Genomic DNA, 15,294 nt, shown 5'->3' on the forward strand with positions numbered 1-15,294 from the left:
ATTATAAATTCACGGATGTTCATAGCAGTCTTATTCATAATAATTCCAATTTGGAAACAACTGAACTGTCCATGTATAGGAAAAATTGATTGAAAAATTTGTGGTGTATTCACAGTGTTCACAACTGATATACCTAACAACACAGATGAATCTCAAAACCATTTATTAAGCAAAAGAAAATAGACATAAATGAGTATTTTACTATATGGGTTATAACTACTTTGAAGTGAAAGAAATCAGAAATAATTGAGGTTCTGTTAGAAATCAGAAAATAATTGTTGGTTGGCAGGGGTGGGAAACTATTTAGAAAGAGACCTGAGAGAACTTCCTGAGGTTCATGGAACTTACTTGTAGCTTATTTTGGGCGATGGTTACATGTACATAGACAATTGTCAATAGTCATTGAACAGAGCTCTTAAGACCTGTGCATATTATCAAATTTTAATTATAACAACATTTTAAAACTAGAGTCTAGGGAAAGGATGGTTAAGCCTGAGGGGACAACGTGTGCAGTGCTGAGGTGTGCTCTGGGGTAGTGAGGTGGTACAGCCTGGGTCAGGACGGCAGCTCTGTCATCTGCAGCTTGTTAGATTTACTCTGTAACTTGCTAAGCAACAGGACTTTAAATTGAATATTTAATTTTTTGGAAGCTTAGCATCTCATTACCAGATTATTAAAATAGAGAGAGAGAAAGGTGGGGGAGAGGAGGCAAGGAAGGAGGAAGAGAGAATGTTTCAGATATGAAGGGAGCAAGGGATTTAAAGGAGAGAGAGATGTCCTCTGAAAAGCCATTTATTCACCTCATTAAGTTTATAGTAAACCTTCCAGTGGAATTCTTTGGTAATGATGATCCTTTATACCAGGGGCGGGGAACCTTTTTTCTGCCAAGGGCCATTTGGATATTTATAACATCACTTGCAGCCCATACAAAATTATCAACTTAAAAATTAGCTATGAAAAAGTCTCCTAGATTTATTGAATTTCGAGTCCCGCCTGCAGTTGCCTTCGCAGGGCCAGACCAAATTATTTTGTGGGCTGGATGTTCCCCACCCCTGCTTTATGTCGAAGTTTTGTTCTTTTCATACCTCTCTAGGTAGGTCAGTGCTTTGTGTGTTATATTGTGTATGACTCGATGGCGAGGGGCTGGCTGGGCTTCTAGCGCCACAGCTGTGCAGACAGAAAACCAGAGAGGCAGTGTGGCCCAGTGGTTAAGAGCTTAGGCTCTGCAGTTTGATTTTCTGCATTCTAGTCCTGCTCCACTACCTACAGGCTATGCTACCTGGGCACGTTCCTTAACTTCATAAACCTCAGTGTTCTTGAGCTGGCAGGAGGGGAAGAAGGAAAACCAGTCAGGAGGCTACTGTAAATAATCCAGGTGGTGGTGATTTGTACCAGAGCAGTAGCAGGTGAAGGCAGAGAAAACTGGTCAAATTCTGAATGAATTTTTAGGTAGGATGGAAAAAATTGATGACAAATTGGAAGTAGAAAAAAATTAATCAGTGAGGATGTCAAAGTTTTTAGCCGGATGAACTGGAAGAATTGTTGAGTTGAGTATGACTTTCTACAAAGGAATGCCAGGGCTTAGGTTGCAGAGTTTTCCCCGCCCTTGATTTCGTTTTGTTTTCCTCTTTCTTAGGGGTGGGTGGAAATGAGAGCAAGCGGAGGGGTTGGCAGGCAGACGCCTGGGACCCACCTTATGCCTATGAAATCATGGTTGCTGGGTTAGTCCTTTTGATATTACATGGTGTGGGGGAGGGGAAGTGAAGTGTTCCATTTTAGGATTTCTCCTGCCACCTTCCTCAGAAAGGGTGAGCCTTGGACAAGTTGACATCTCACTGTCTGAGACATTTTGTAGGAGAACTGGACCCCAAGGTCAACCCCAAGGTTGACCCAGAACCTGCCAGCCAATCTCTTATTCCTCTTAGTTACCAAACAGGTTAATACTCTTTTCTACCTCATTTATTCGTATCTCTGCTGTGAGATTCCCCAATGTGTATTATGATTTTAGGTACAATTCAACCTCATTTCAATTAGTATTTAATTATTTAAAAATTTTACAGGAAAACGGAACAGAATGCTTTCCTTTACCAATGTTACTGATAAAATGTATTAGGAGGCACACTGTTCCCTAATAGGACATTTGTTCCTGTGTTTATGTGTTCTTAACTTGGGCGACTACATAATTTATCTCCAAACCTAAACTCGTAAGAGTGAACCAGGAAAATGACTCAGCAGGACACCAGATAAGCATGCTTAAACTGGGACTGACCTGGGCCTGTCAGAAGTATGCTCACCCTATTCTTAAGGCAGAAAAGCAGCTAGATTAAGGTACAGTTCCTGTTTAAATGCTGGGACTTTACTGGGAGAAGACAGATGCCTAGAACAGGGGTGGGGGGGAGAAATCCCCACTGTACTTCTAGCAGGACTCAGCCCACTGCACTCACTAACCTCATGTGGTGCTGAGAACATGGTTACTGGTGTTTCACTTGAAAACCAGACTATTGCAAAGGAAATCAAAGCTCAAGCACAGAGATTTAAGCCATCAATTGTCTTCTCACAGGTTTGTTTTAGTAACTTCAGATAAATGTGTACTATCTTTAAATTTCAATTGCTTTTGTTTTTGAGGGACAAATAATGCATATTTTTTCATAAGTCACATAAAATATGTCAGTGTTCTAACATTTTAGATATGAAATTCAGGTATTAGAATTTAGTGACTATTAATAATTTTTAAATTTATTTTGAGAGTATGTTTATTAAAACAGGGAACAGTGAAACAAGGAAGGGCAACAGGAGAGCCTAGGCAGGGCTGCTTTGGGTCACTGAAAAGTCAGAAAAGGGGGCCTTGGAGACAAGTTCAGGTGGTTACCCCTGTTTGCAAGTCTAGTGGGGACCCTTAGAGTAGGAGATGCGTGCCTGAGAGGGAAGAAAGTTGTGCGCATGCTCCTGAGAGAGAGCACCACCATTAGTAATTTTTTTTTTTTTTAAATCCTCACACGAGGATATTTTTCCATTGCTTTTCAGATAGAGTGAAAGGGAGAGAGACACACATCGATTGGCTATCTCCCCCTTGAAGGGGGAGATCGAGCCTGCAACCCAGGTACATGCCCTTGGCTGGAGTCAGACCTGGAACCCTTCAGTCTGTGGGCCGACGCTTGAACCACAGTGCCAAACCGACCAGGACCACTATTAGTAATTCTTAAGAGTAAAGAGTTTAGCCCTGGTCTGGGAGCTCAGTTGGTTAGAGCATTGTCCCAGTATGCTAGGGTTGTGCGTTCAGTTCCTGGTTAGGGCATATACAGGAAACAACCAATGATGCATGAATGGGTGGAACAGCAAGCAGATGGATGTTTCTCTTTCTGTGTCCCGTCCTCTCTCTCTTAAAATCAGTTGAAACAGAAAAGGAATAAAGAGTTCAGCAGGAAGGTACCTAGTACTCAGGTTGTCAGTACTCAGTGTTACTTCCTAGCACAATGAATTAAGATAACAACTTGTACTGATTAAATGAGATGAAAGAATGAAAGAACGGTTTCTTTTTACCACCACTTGTACCAGTCATGTGGACAACACATGTGTTTCTTACCTAGGAGAGGTGATGGCCTCTAATGTCAAGGCAAATGGTGGTAAACTGAATACTGTTCTTTAAAGATAGAAAATAAGATCTTTCCATATGTAATTTTCTATAGTCTCCTTATTTTACATATCAGTATATTGAAGAAAACCTTTTGCATGATATTTTATAGTCTTCATGATTTTAAGTGGCTATATAGTTTGCCTTTGTATGGATGTGCCATAATTTATTCAACCAGATCCAGTCAATGCTCATGTTCTTAGCTATTCTAGCATACACACAGCACTGCCGTGAACGTCCTCGTAGCTTGATCTGTGAGAGTGTATATACTGTTTTCCCCTTTAGGTCATATTCCTAGAAGCACAAGGTGGAGACTGAGGGGTCAGGATTTTAAGACCGTTGGTGTGCATGGCCATATTGCCCCCCACTAGCTTTACTGGCTACACTCCTACCAGTGCCAGCCCCTTTCTGACACCCCTGTTTCTTCTTCAGGAATGTTGGCTAGTTTGATAAGTAGAAACATTTTCTCATCAATTTATAAATTTTTCTTTCATTTTATTAGGAAGGGGAATGTTTTTAGTTTTTCTAACCATGTGTTTTTCTGTGATACACACCTGCCTGTCTTCTTAACCTGCTTTTCTATTACTTTGTATGTCTGCATGTGTACATGCTTGCATACTCCTCATATGTTAAGGATGCTAATTCAACTGTAATTTAAAATTCACTATTTTTCAGTTGGAAATGCAAATGAAGCAACTGTAAAGCACTTCTGTGCCATCGTGAACTAGCAGACTTACTTTTTCAGATGCTGTCAAAGTTGTGATTAAGACTGGGAGTCTCAGCCATGGTGTATGGCATTCCAGAGTGTCCAGTTCCCTTGCAAACAACATAATAAGGAATATCAAGAGCCATATGACCCAGTAATTCCATACCTGGGGGTGTATCACAAAAATAATTGAAAATTCATGCTGGCTGCCCCAAATAATTTATTGCAGCAATGGCTATAATAGTGACAGTTTAGAGCAAATTAATGAATTAGTAATGGTTAACTAAATTAGATTCATTATTAAAATATTAGGCTAAAATTAAAAATGATTAGGAAGATTCTAGGCTATAGGTGGCATATATAGATTGAAGTAGAATACAAAATCACTTCAATTTTATGGTTACAACTGTCAAATACACAGTAGAACAAAAACTTGAAGGAAATACGGTTAGTTGGTTTTTGTTTGTGTCACCAAGTATGTGTGTGTAGAGTTAGTTTATTTTCTTTTTTAATTGAATATATTGGGGTGACATTGGTTAATGAAATTATGTAAGTTTCAGGTGTACAGTTCTATAATATATCATCTGTATATTGTATTGTGTGTTCACCACCCCAAGTCAAGTTTCCTTCCAACACAATTTATCTTCCCTCTACCCTCTTCTACCTCTCCCACCCCCTTTCCCTCGGGTTAGAGTTTCTGAGGTTTAAGATTAACATTTTTTGAGTAATTACTCCATGCCCATGTTACAGTCACTGTCAAATAGTGATTGATGTTCTCATTTGACAGATAAAGAAACTTAATCTTCACTTGACAGGTAAAGAAATTTAGTTTTTTATTGTGGATAGTTTCAGAATATACAGAAAAAGAAAGAATATATAATGAACCCATGTAACTATCATCTAGCTTCAACCATTTCAAGTTTACATTTTAGTAAGTTGCAGAGTAGGGTTTTAACAAACTACCACAACCTTACCTCAAAACCCGTGTTTTTAATTACAGTCCTATGCTGTCTTTTTGTTTTACCTTTTGGTGCTATTGAGGACTTTATGGTGCTTAGCGTTTTGGATAAAATAGAATGGAGAGGCATATAACTGAGCTTTTTAGTTTGGTGGTAAGGTGGAAAAAGCACTGTCTTTTAACTACATATACTTTGGAATAAGCATTTTTAGTTGCAGTGTTCTACAAAGACAAACCTGCTGATACATACAGTTCATCCTGTTTTAAAAATCTTTGACCCATTCATCAGACTCTGACCACTCTAAAGATAAAGGGTTATGGTTGTATTGGTCTTTCTGACCAAAGTGGCCTTCTGCAGATTGAGAAATTGTATAATTATTAACTCCGGTAATGGACATGTACTTGCAAGTTTCATCTGGTATCTTAATGAGCTTTAACCCTCTGAGTACACCCAAAACATATCTAGAGTCATTGAAATTTATCAGTTGTCCATAACTTAACTCTCAGTCTGTGATTTTTGCTCTGATAAATAACTTTGTTTCCCCTTGCCCTCCCTGCATCTTATCCCTGCCCTGCTCACACACGCATAGTAGCCTTAGGAATAAAGACTTTTAAAAAAATTTGAATTAACAGGACCATACTTTCTAGTCAGTTTTGTGTGTGTGTGGGGGGGAGTCTGGTGCCTACAGTGGTATATATTTAGACAAATAAGTGAAGGCACACTGAAGTAGTTATTATGTACAAATAACCTGTGTTTATAGAACCTTGATTTTCTTCAGATATCTTATCCTGGGAGATCTTCCCTGAACTCTGAAGACTGCTTTGTGTCACCCGTGTTGTCACCATCCCCCTGCCTGCAGGGCGAACTTGAATTTAAAGACTCTAATCCAGTCTGGACATGGGGTCACTTAGTCATATTTCCTCTTCAGTAAAGAGGCTGAGGAACACTTGTGATCTTGCTCCCTGGCATATGTTGTCAGTTTGCCTCAAATAAACTCTTATAAAAATAAAAAATAAAAAGAAAGAGGCTAAATAGAAACAATATTGCTTTTTCATCTACAGTAATTGTGTCAAATAAAGTGATCCTAGAAATATGTCTGATGTTAGGGAGAGTGGTTGGTTCAGTTAACTGATAAAGCATAATCGGGTATTTAGTAGTTAAATGAGTGGGCTGAGGTGAAATTCTGCAGAGTTGTGTGGAATGAAAAGAAGAGATGGCCCAAGGAAGAAGAGGGAGAAGTACTGGAGGTGGAAGAACTAGTTAGGAAAGAGGAGTGTTCTAGAAACTCAGGAGAGTTTCACAGTCGGAGTAGTCAAGCACTGTGAGACTTATACAATTTGGACTTCACTGTTGTTTTAATACAGATGGCAAATAGAGGTCAGATTGCAGGACATTCAGGACATCGAAGCAGTGAGTGTCCTACACTCTCGTTAAACACTTTGGCCATTACCCATAGCAGGCCTGTCCCTTGAGTAAGGCAACTCAGGCTGCTGTCCTGGATCCTGTGTTGGGGTGGGAGGTGGGGTGACTCAGGGGCTATATTGTCCTCTTTTTTTCTGAATATTTAAATTCAGTTTTAAAATTTTCTCACTAATCTAAAGAACTTAATAAACTGATGAACAGAATAGATTCAATGACATGGAAGCATGGATCAGACTGATGAATCTCAGAGGGATGGAGGAGGGCGGGTGGGTGGAGGGGGAGAGAGTAACGAAAGAATTTATATGCATATATGCACAACCCAAGGACACGGACAATGGTGGGGAGAGGGCCTGGGGAGGGGGAGGGGACGGGGTGGAATGGGTTATTGGAGGGAAAAAGGGACATCTGTAATTTTAAACAAACAAACAAATATATATAGGTGTGGAATGGAAAATAAATAATATGAAAATTTTATTTTTTAAAATTGGGTGTCATAAAATAAAATTTTAATGATGGTAAATTAAAAATAAATAAATAAATAAGTAAATAAATAATAAAATAAAGTTTTGTCACTAAAATTGCAGGTAATGGGCAGTTCTCCTTTGGTTGAGTTGCCCCAGGCTTCTCCCTCCTAGGGACACCCTGCATTTGATCCTGTGGGAGCTCAATATTACTATTTTATAATTGTCATATTCTCTCTCCCATTGGACTCTTAAAGCTCCTTGTTATTATTGTTTGATTCCTAGTGCCCAGCATAATGCCTGACCTGTAGCATCGAGTAGATATTTGTTACATGAATGATTGAATGAGTAAATCAGTAATTACTTGTCTTTTAAGCACACAAGAATTCCAATTTGATGGTCTCACAGGTTCAAAAACGTAGAATGTTTTAAGAAAATGAGGTTTGATAAACAGTTTCAAATGGCAGTCATACGAAGATTGAAAACTGACTTTTGGATTTGGCTGTTACAGGTTATTGGTTTCCATAGCAAAATAGTGTCATAGCAACATGATTGGAGTAAGAGCCATCTTTAAGTGGGTTGAAAATAAACGGGAAGTGAAAACACAAGAAAAAGCAACAAAGAAGGTTTTTTTGTTTTGTTTTTAAAGATTTGAAGCTAAAGGGGAAGAAACCATTGGGGAGATACCCAAGGATTCGAGACAGGGATGTCCATTATCACAGTAAGTTTATGCAGCTAATGTGAATACCTGTAAGTGTGCCCACCTGCGCGTCAGGGGAATGTGTTTCTTGCTCTTCGACTTGGTTTTGAGAGCTTTTGAAGGTTTTTGCTCTGCTGTTTGGGGCCCTCTAGTGGCCAATCTAATAATGACATGTAAATAGTAAAATGTTAATTAGATGTAATATACTAAGTTATTTCTTAGGCAAGTTATTCTTTCTATAAGGATTAGATGAGGGTGAGATATGTGGTTATAGCAATTAATGATGCTCAGTCCTCTTTGACTTGTTATGGGTCAAAACTTGATCTAAACTTACTATAATTTTGTTTCCTTGGTGATAATTCCCTCTTATTAACTGTTTGAACTTTGCAGGGCATCTTTGCTTTAGCTGCTAATACATCAACAGCTGCTGTCATTGTTCTAGCTCTTATTCTGCAGTGTTAGATTTAGGCCCGTTGTTACATAACTATTGGAACATCATATTTAGTTTGAAGATTGTGAAAGAAAAGCCTGAATTACCAAACAAAAAGGTTTGATTATTATGGAAGTAATGTACATTCATTACTCATTACAATCAAACTTTTAAAATATAGAAATTAAAAAATTATCCTTAATGTTGCTTCTCAATGTTTTTTATCCTAGGATTTTGAGAAACATATTTAAAACAATATAGGAACACTCTGTAACCACGCCTAGTTAAACACACACACACCAGTACGTTCCCACCTCCTCATGAGGGTAAGCACAACCCTGAATTTGGTGTTTCATTCTCAGGCCCACTTTAAAACTCAGTACATCGATATCGTAAGTTATATATACTTCAAATGGGTCCTTCATTTAAAGTTATGTTTGTTAGATGTATCCAAGTCAACATATATCTCTTGGTCATTTACTTTTGCTTCCAGATAGTAGACTTTGAATATTCCATGATTTATGGAATAAATAAATCATGCACTTTTAGCTTTAAATTTTTTGCTTATAAAGTCTTCCATGATTACTCTTGTACATATTTTTTTGTGTACATATGTTCAAGAGTTCTCCAGGGCAGAAACTTGTAAGTGGAATGGTGTGGTGTTTGCATCCTCAGCTTTCCCAAATTGGTTTTCAAAGTAGCCCACTGGTTTACTGTTCTACCAGCAGTTAAGAGTTCCCTAATACAGAACATTCTTAGACTGCTTATATCTCTTCCCAGTCCTGTGGGAATGAAACAATATTTCTTAACAAGCACAACAAAAACAGAAGACATATTACAGGATATTTAAAACATGTACAAAGGCAGAGTGGTTAATGCAGTGAACCTCTGTGTGTTCTTTTGCCTGCCTGAGCAGTTATCAACATGGCTCATCGTGTTTCCTCTGTGTCCTCACTCCCTCTCCCCTCCCAGTGTTCCAAAGAGATTTGAGATGTCACACCATTTTATCTGCAGATACTCTTATGCATCTCCAGCATAAGACTCTTTCATACATAGTTTCACTAACATTATCTCACTAAAATATAACAGTCTCATGATGTTATAAAATATCAAAGTTTCAGTTTCTCCAGTTGTCTTATATGTTTGCATATGTGTCTTCAAGTCAGAATCTAAATAAGGTCTATATATTGTAGTTGGTTTCACTCTACAGAGTCCCTCCCCTCCCTTGTAACACCTACCTTGAGATGTTAGCAGCCATTAATGATCATTGCCTAGAAAATCCACTAATTTATTAGAAGTTGCAAAATGGTGCTATTCTATTGTTCCTTTTTTTCGATATTAGCAGAATATTTCTATAAAGGGAGCTATCCTCTCGTCAAATTGTTGGTCATCTTGAATACTGTTAGTAAAGAAAGAATAAATTTTCTTTCATTCACCAACTTTTAAAACACTTACTTAGTCACCTGGTATCCTCGAAGGGGATCATTGAGTGAGTTTGTGTAGTTATCTGATGAACTCATGGGTTTAAACAGGTTTCATGCGTTCTAATCCACACAGTAATCACTCTCGCCGATGCTCAGATTGCCCAACTCTGACCAGTGGGAGCCTCTTGAAGTTGACTCCTGAGTTCTGTTAACACAATCCTAGTAGTCTTTGATAGTTTTCTTGCTTTCAAGATATTTTAGGTTCATTTTGTATATTTTCTACCAGAACTACAATCAGCCATTTCTCAAAGGAATCCTGGCCACATAGCCACCCTCTGCCTAGTACATACTAAAATTCCTGTCTCTCAGAAGGAAAGCAGGCGTTCATTGTAACATCATTTACAGGGGTGGTTTAGGACACTGAGCTGATCCTACCAAGGAATGGTGTGAACTCACCTGAAATAACTCCACAGGTGCCAGCCAAGGGTCTACCTTGCAAGCAGGCCTTTTTATTTTATTTTGTTGTTGACATACAGGTGTCCCCCATTTCCCCACCCCTTTTTACCCCCCTCCACCCAGCCCACCAAGGCCTACATCACATTGTCTGTGCCCTTGGGTATAAGCCGACCTGCTCTGTTAACCCTTTTCTGCACAGATGCCTGTTGGACTTCTGTGACAATGAGGAGTAAGCAGAAAGTCGGGTAAGGAGTCAGGAGGTCAGAGGCTGTGATGGAGACGTACATGTGGTAGTCATCAGCTATGGAAGAGATTAGAGCCCTGAGGCTGAATGAAATCACCTGGGGAGTAAGTACAGCGGGAGATCCAAGTACTGGGCCCTTGAGCAAGAAATTGAGGTGAGGAGCTGGTGAGGGAATATGAAGTAGAGTGAGAATCCAGAGGATGCACTATCCCTAAAGCCAAATCAAAGAGTTTCAAGAAGGAAGGAGTGATCAGCAGTGTCAGATGCCGCTGGCAGGCGAGTGGGCTGAATGAAGTGCAGAGCTGACTGGTGGCAGTGTGGAGGGGGTATTGGAGACCTTGACGTATGCTGTTTCAGTGGAGCGGCCTGGACCAAAGCTTGAGTGGAGTGGGTTTAAGAGAATAGGAGCAGAGGGAGTATAGAGAATTTTTCTTTCAAGGAATTTCACTGTAGAGATGTGTAGAAAAGTGGTGCAACAGGCGGAAGGGTATAGGAGGTGAGGAATAACAGCAGGAGAAAAACAACAGCATCTTTTTGTGTGGATGGAGTTGCTTCCGTACAGAGAGAAGTCAGTGATGTAGAGAGAAGGGGAGATGTTTTGGAGCCTGAGTAGGAAAGAGGGACTAAGATCTGATGTCTCAGTGAAGAAGAGATGGCCCCAAATAGAAGCGTGGGCAACTCACCCGTCGTAATAGGACCTGTGCGTTAATCAAAAGCCCTTGACCACACCATGCTCTCCCATAACCGCTTCTGCACATGCTGTTTCTGGTTAATGCTCTCTCCACCGTGCTTGCCTTCCACAGTGGCGTTCTTCCCCCGTGTGCCGTCTCTACTGGTAATAGCTTGGAGTATCTATTCCATTACTTGGAAGCGTTCATGGTTTTGCTCTCCTTTCTGTTCTTTTAAAACCAGGCTGACTGTTTCCTCAGGTCAAGAACTTATCTTTTTCCCCCTGTAGCACTGTTTAAAACGTTTTCAGGAAACTCCAGAGTAGATCTATTTAATATATACTTTTTGAAAATCAGTTATTGTCAAGTAAATAGTGGTATGATTATTTTTTATCTCAGTAAATATGATGCTCATATCAGGTGCCACAGCTAATGAAGAAAGCTTAAATTATGAGTTTCTTTATCTGTATACTACAAAATGGTGATTCTTAATCTTTATATTTGTATTTTAGAAAAGTTTTAAAAAAGATAGAAGCAATTAATGACTGTGCCAACAAATTGGAGTGAAGATAGGTAATAATTTTGAAGAGAGCCTCAGTTTTTTATTTCCTCTGAACCCTTATGGTTTGAGCCTTCTGTTTTGGTCTTCGAAACCGAGTTTACAGTTGAATGTAGGAGACCTTAAATTTACTGAAATAATCTATATAGTAAAGAAAACAGGAAATTTAAAGGGGACTATAATAATAAACAAATTCCTTTTCCCCCTTCTCTACTAACTTGTTGTTTAAATGGTGCAAATTTAGCCTGGCCAGGCGTGGCTCAGCCGTTGAGCGTCGACCTAGGATCCAGGCGATCGGGGTTCGATTCCCGGTCAGGGCACATGCCCGGGTTGCAGGCTTGATCAGTGACTCTCTCATCATTGATGTTTCTGTCTCTCCCTCTCCCCCTCCTTTCCTCTCTCTGAAATCAATAAAGATCTATTAAAAACAAATAAATAAATAAATAAATGGTGCAAATTTATATAACACAAGAAATGAGCATACATGTTAGAATACTTAGCTTTATTTTCCTTAAAAAGAGTATCTTTTAATCGTATCTAATTCAATTTGTTATTTTCTTTTCATTATTTCTCTTTTTTCTTTTCAGTTTACTTTTAATTTTATTTGTATTGGTTTCAGTATACAGCTTAGCAGTTAGACAATCATATATGTTACATAATATTCCCCTCGATGTTTCCAGTACCCACCTAGCACCATACGTAGTTATTACAATACTATTGACTGTATTCCCTATGCTGTACTTTACATCCCTGTGACTATTCTGAAACTACCAATTTGTGCTTCTTAATCCCTTCCTCTCTTTGACCCAGTCTCCCAACCTTGCTCCCCCCTGGCAACCACCAGTCTATTCTCTGTGTCTATGAGTCAGTTTCAATTTTGTTTGTTTATTTTGTTCTTTGGATTCCACATATAAATGAAATCATATGGTGTCTTTATCTGACTGACTTATTTCACTGAGCATAATACCCTCTAGGTCCATCCATGGTGTTGGAAGTGGTAAGATTTCCTTCCTTTTTTTTGTTTAATTCTCACCTGATGGTATTTTTTCCATTGATTATTAGAGAGAGCGGAGGGAGGGAGGGAGGGAGAGAGAAACATCAATGTGAAAGAGATACATCGATTGGTCGCCTCCAGCATGCACCCAATCAGGGCTGGGAATTGAACCTGCAACCCAGGTATGTGTCCTTGACTGGAATCACGGGAATCAAACACATGACCTGTTCACAGGCCGATGCTCTAACCACTAAGCCACACGTGCCAGGGCTGATTTCTTTCTTTTTTTATGGGTGAGTAATATTTCATTGTATATTGTACCACAGCGTTCTTATTCACTTGTTTATTGATGGGAAGTAGGGTTGCTTCCATACCTTGGCTATTGTAAATAATGCTGCAGTGAACATAGGAGTGCATATATAGAGTGGGGCAAAAGTAGGTTTACCGTTGTGACTACGCAAAACAGAGTTTATTCTTGTATTATTATTTATTAATTACTGTTATTTTCCATATGAACAACTGTAAACCTACTTTTGCCCCATCCTGTATTCTCTCTAATTAGTGTTTGGGTTTCTTCAGATAAATCCCCAGAAGTAGAATCGCTGGTTCATAAGGCAGCTCCATTTTTAATTTTTTGAGGAAACTTCATACTGTTTTCCATAGTGGTTGTACCAGTCTGCATTCCCACCCATAGTGCCCAAGAGTTCCCTTTTCTCCACATCTTCGCTAACACTTGTCATTTGTGAATTTATTGATGATAGCCATTCTGACAGGTGTGAGATGATATCTCATTGTGGTTTTAATTTGCATTTCTCTTGATGATTAGTGATGATAAACATCTTTTCATATGTCTGTTGGCCATTGAATGTCCTTTTTGGAAAAGTGCTTCTTTAGGTTCTCTGCCCATTTTTTAATTGTTTTTTTTGGTTTGTTTTTTGATGTTGAGTAGTATGAGTTCTTTATAAATTTTGGACATTAACCCCTTATCAGATATATCATTGGCAAATATATTCTCCCATTCAGTGTGTTGTCTTTTGTTTTGTGGATGGTTTCCTTTGCTGTGCAAAACGTTTATAGTTTGATGTAGTCCTATGTAGTTCTTCTGTTTCCCTTCCCCACGGAGATATATCATAAAAAATATTACTAAGAGCCCAGCTGGTGTGGCTCTGTGGTTGAGTGTTGACCTATGAACCAGGAGGTCACAGTTCTATTCCCGGTTGGGGCACATGCCCGGGTTACAGACTTCATCCCTGGTAGGGGGTGGGCAGGAGGCAGCTGATCAATGACTCCATCATCATTGATGTTTCTATCTCCCTCCCTTCCTCTCTCTAAAATCAATAAAAACCTATTTATAAAAAAATATTGCTAAGAGAAATGTCAGATTTTACTGCCTATGCTTTCTTCTAGGATTTTTATGGTTTCAAGTCTTACATTTAAGTCTTTAATCCATTTTGAATTTATTCTTCTATATGGTGTAAGAAGGTGGTCTAGTTTCATTTTTTCGCATGTGTCTGTCCAATTTTCCCAGCACCATTTATTGAATAGATCACCTTTACCTCATTTTATGTTCTTCCTTGCTTTGTCAAATATTAATTTCACCAAATAGGTGAGGGTTTATTTCTGGACTCTCTATTCTGTTCCGTTGATCTATATGTCACTTTTTATGCCAGTACCATGCTGTTATGATTACTATTGCCTTGTAGTATAGTTTGATAACAGGGTAGCACGATTCCTCCAACTTTGTTCTTTTTTCTCAGGGTTTTTTGTGGTTCCATATAAATTTTTGGCTTATTTGTTCTAGTTCTGTGACATATGCCATTGATATTTTTTAAATATCTTTTTAAAAAATCCTCACCTGAGGATATGTTTTTATTGATTTTTAGAGAGAGGAAGAGGGACAGAGAGAGAAAGAAGGGGGGGGGGAGAAAGGAACATCGGTCTATTGCTTCCCAAATGCGCCCCATCTAGGGATCAAACCTACATCCTACATATGTGTCCTGGCCAGGAATTGAACCTGAAACCTTTGGTGTATGGGACTATGGCCCAACCAGTAGAGCCACCATTGGTATTTTGATTCGAATTGCTTTGAATCTATAGATTGCTTTGGGCAGTATGGACATTTTAATGTTAATTCTTCCTATCCATGAACATAGTATATGCTCCCATTTATTTGTATTTTTTTTGATTTCTTTATTCAGTGTCATAATTTTCTGAGTACAAGTCTTTCACTTCCTTGGTTAAATTTATTCCCTGGTATTTTATATTTTATTTTATTTTATTATTTTAATTTATTTTTTGCTATTGTAAGGGTTTTTTGCTTAGTTTCCCTTTCTGTTAGTTCATTGTTGGTGTATAGATATGCATCCGAGTTCTGGACATTTATTTTGTATACTGCCACTTTACCTAATTCATTTATCAGTTTTAGTAACTTTTTGGTGGAATCTTTAGAGTTCTCTATATGCAATATTGTGTCATCTGCAAATAATGACATTTTCCTTCTTCCATTCCAATTTGGATGACCTTTATTTCTTCTTCTTGTCTGACTGCCATGGTTAGGACTTCCAGCACCGTGTTGAGTAAGAGTGGTGAAAGCAGACATCCCTGTCTTGTTCCTGATTTTAATGGAAACACTTTTAGTTT

General features: G+C 38.7%; 1 protein-coding gene across 6 annotated transcripts in view; it reads left to right on the forward strand.

The window, feature by feature from the left end:
• The window catches only part of SHLD2 (shieldin complex subunit 2), a 114,245-nt gene that overhangs the window by 49,151 nt on the left and 49,800 nt on the right, over positions 1-15,294 (forward strand). For 5 of the 6 annotated variants that reach the window (XM_081158049.1, XM_081158045.1, XM_081158044.1 and 2 more), the window contains one exon: positions 7,829-7,900. The exons of the other annotated variant lie outside the window; for it this stretch is intronic. The gene's annotated coding sequence lies outside the window, so the exon portion shown is untranslated. The remainder of the gene's footprint in view (positions 1-7,828; positions 7,901-15,294) is intronic. 6 annotated transcript variants of the gene reach the window in all.

The sequence above is a fragment of the Miniopterus schreibersii genome (genome assembly GCF_964146895.1).
Source record: "Miniopterus schreibersii genome assembly, chromosome: 14".
Lineage (NCBI taxonomy): Eukaryota > Metazoa > Chordata > Mammalia > Chiroptera > Miniopteridae > Miniopterus > Miniopterus schreibersii.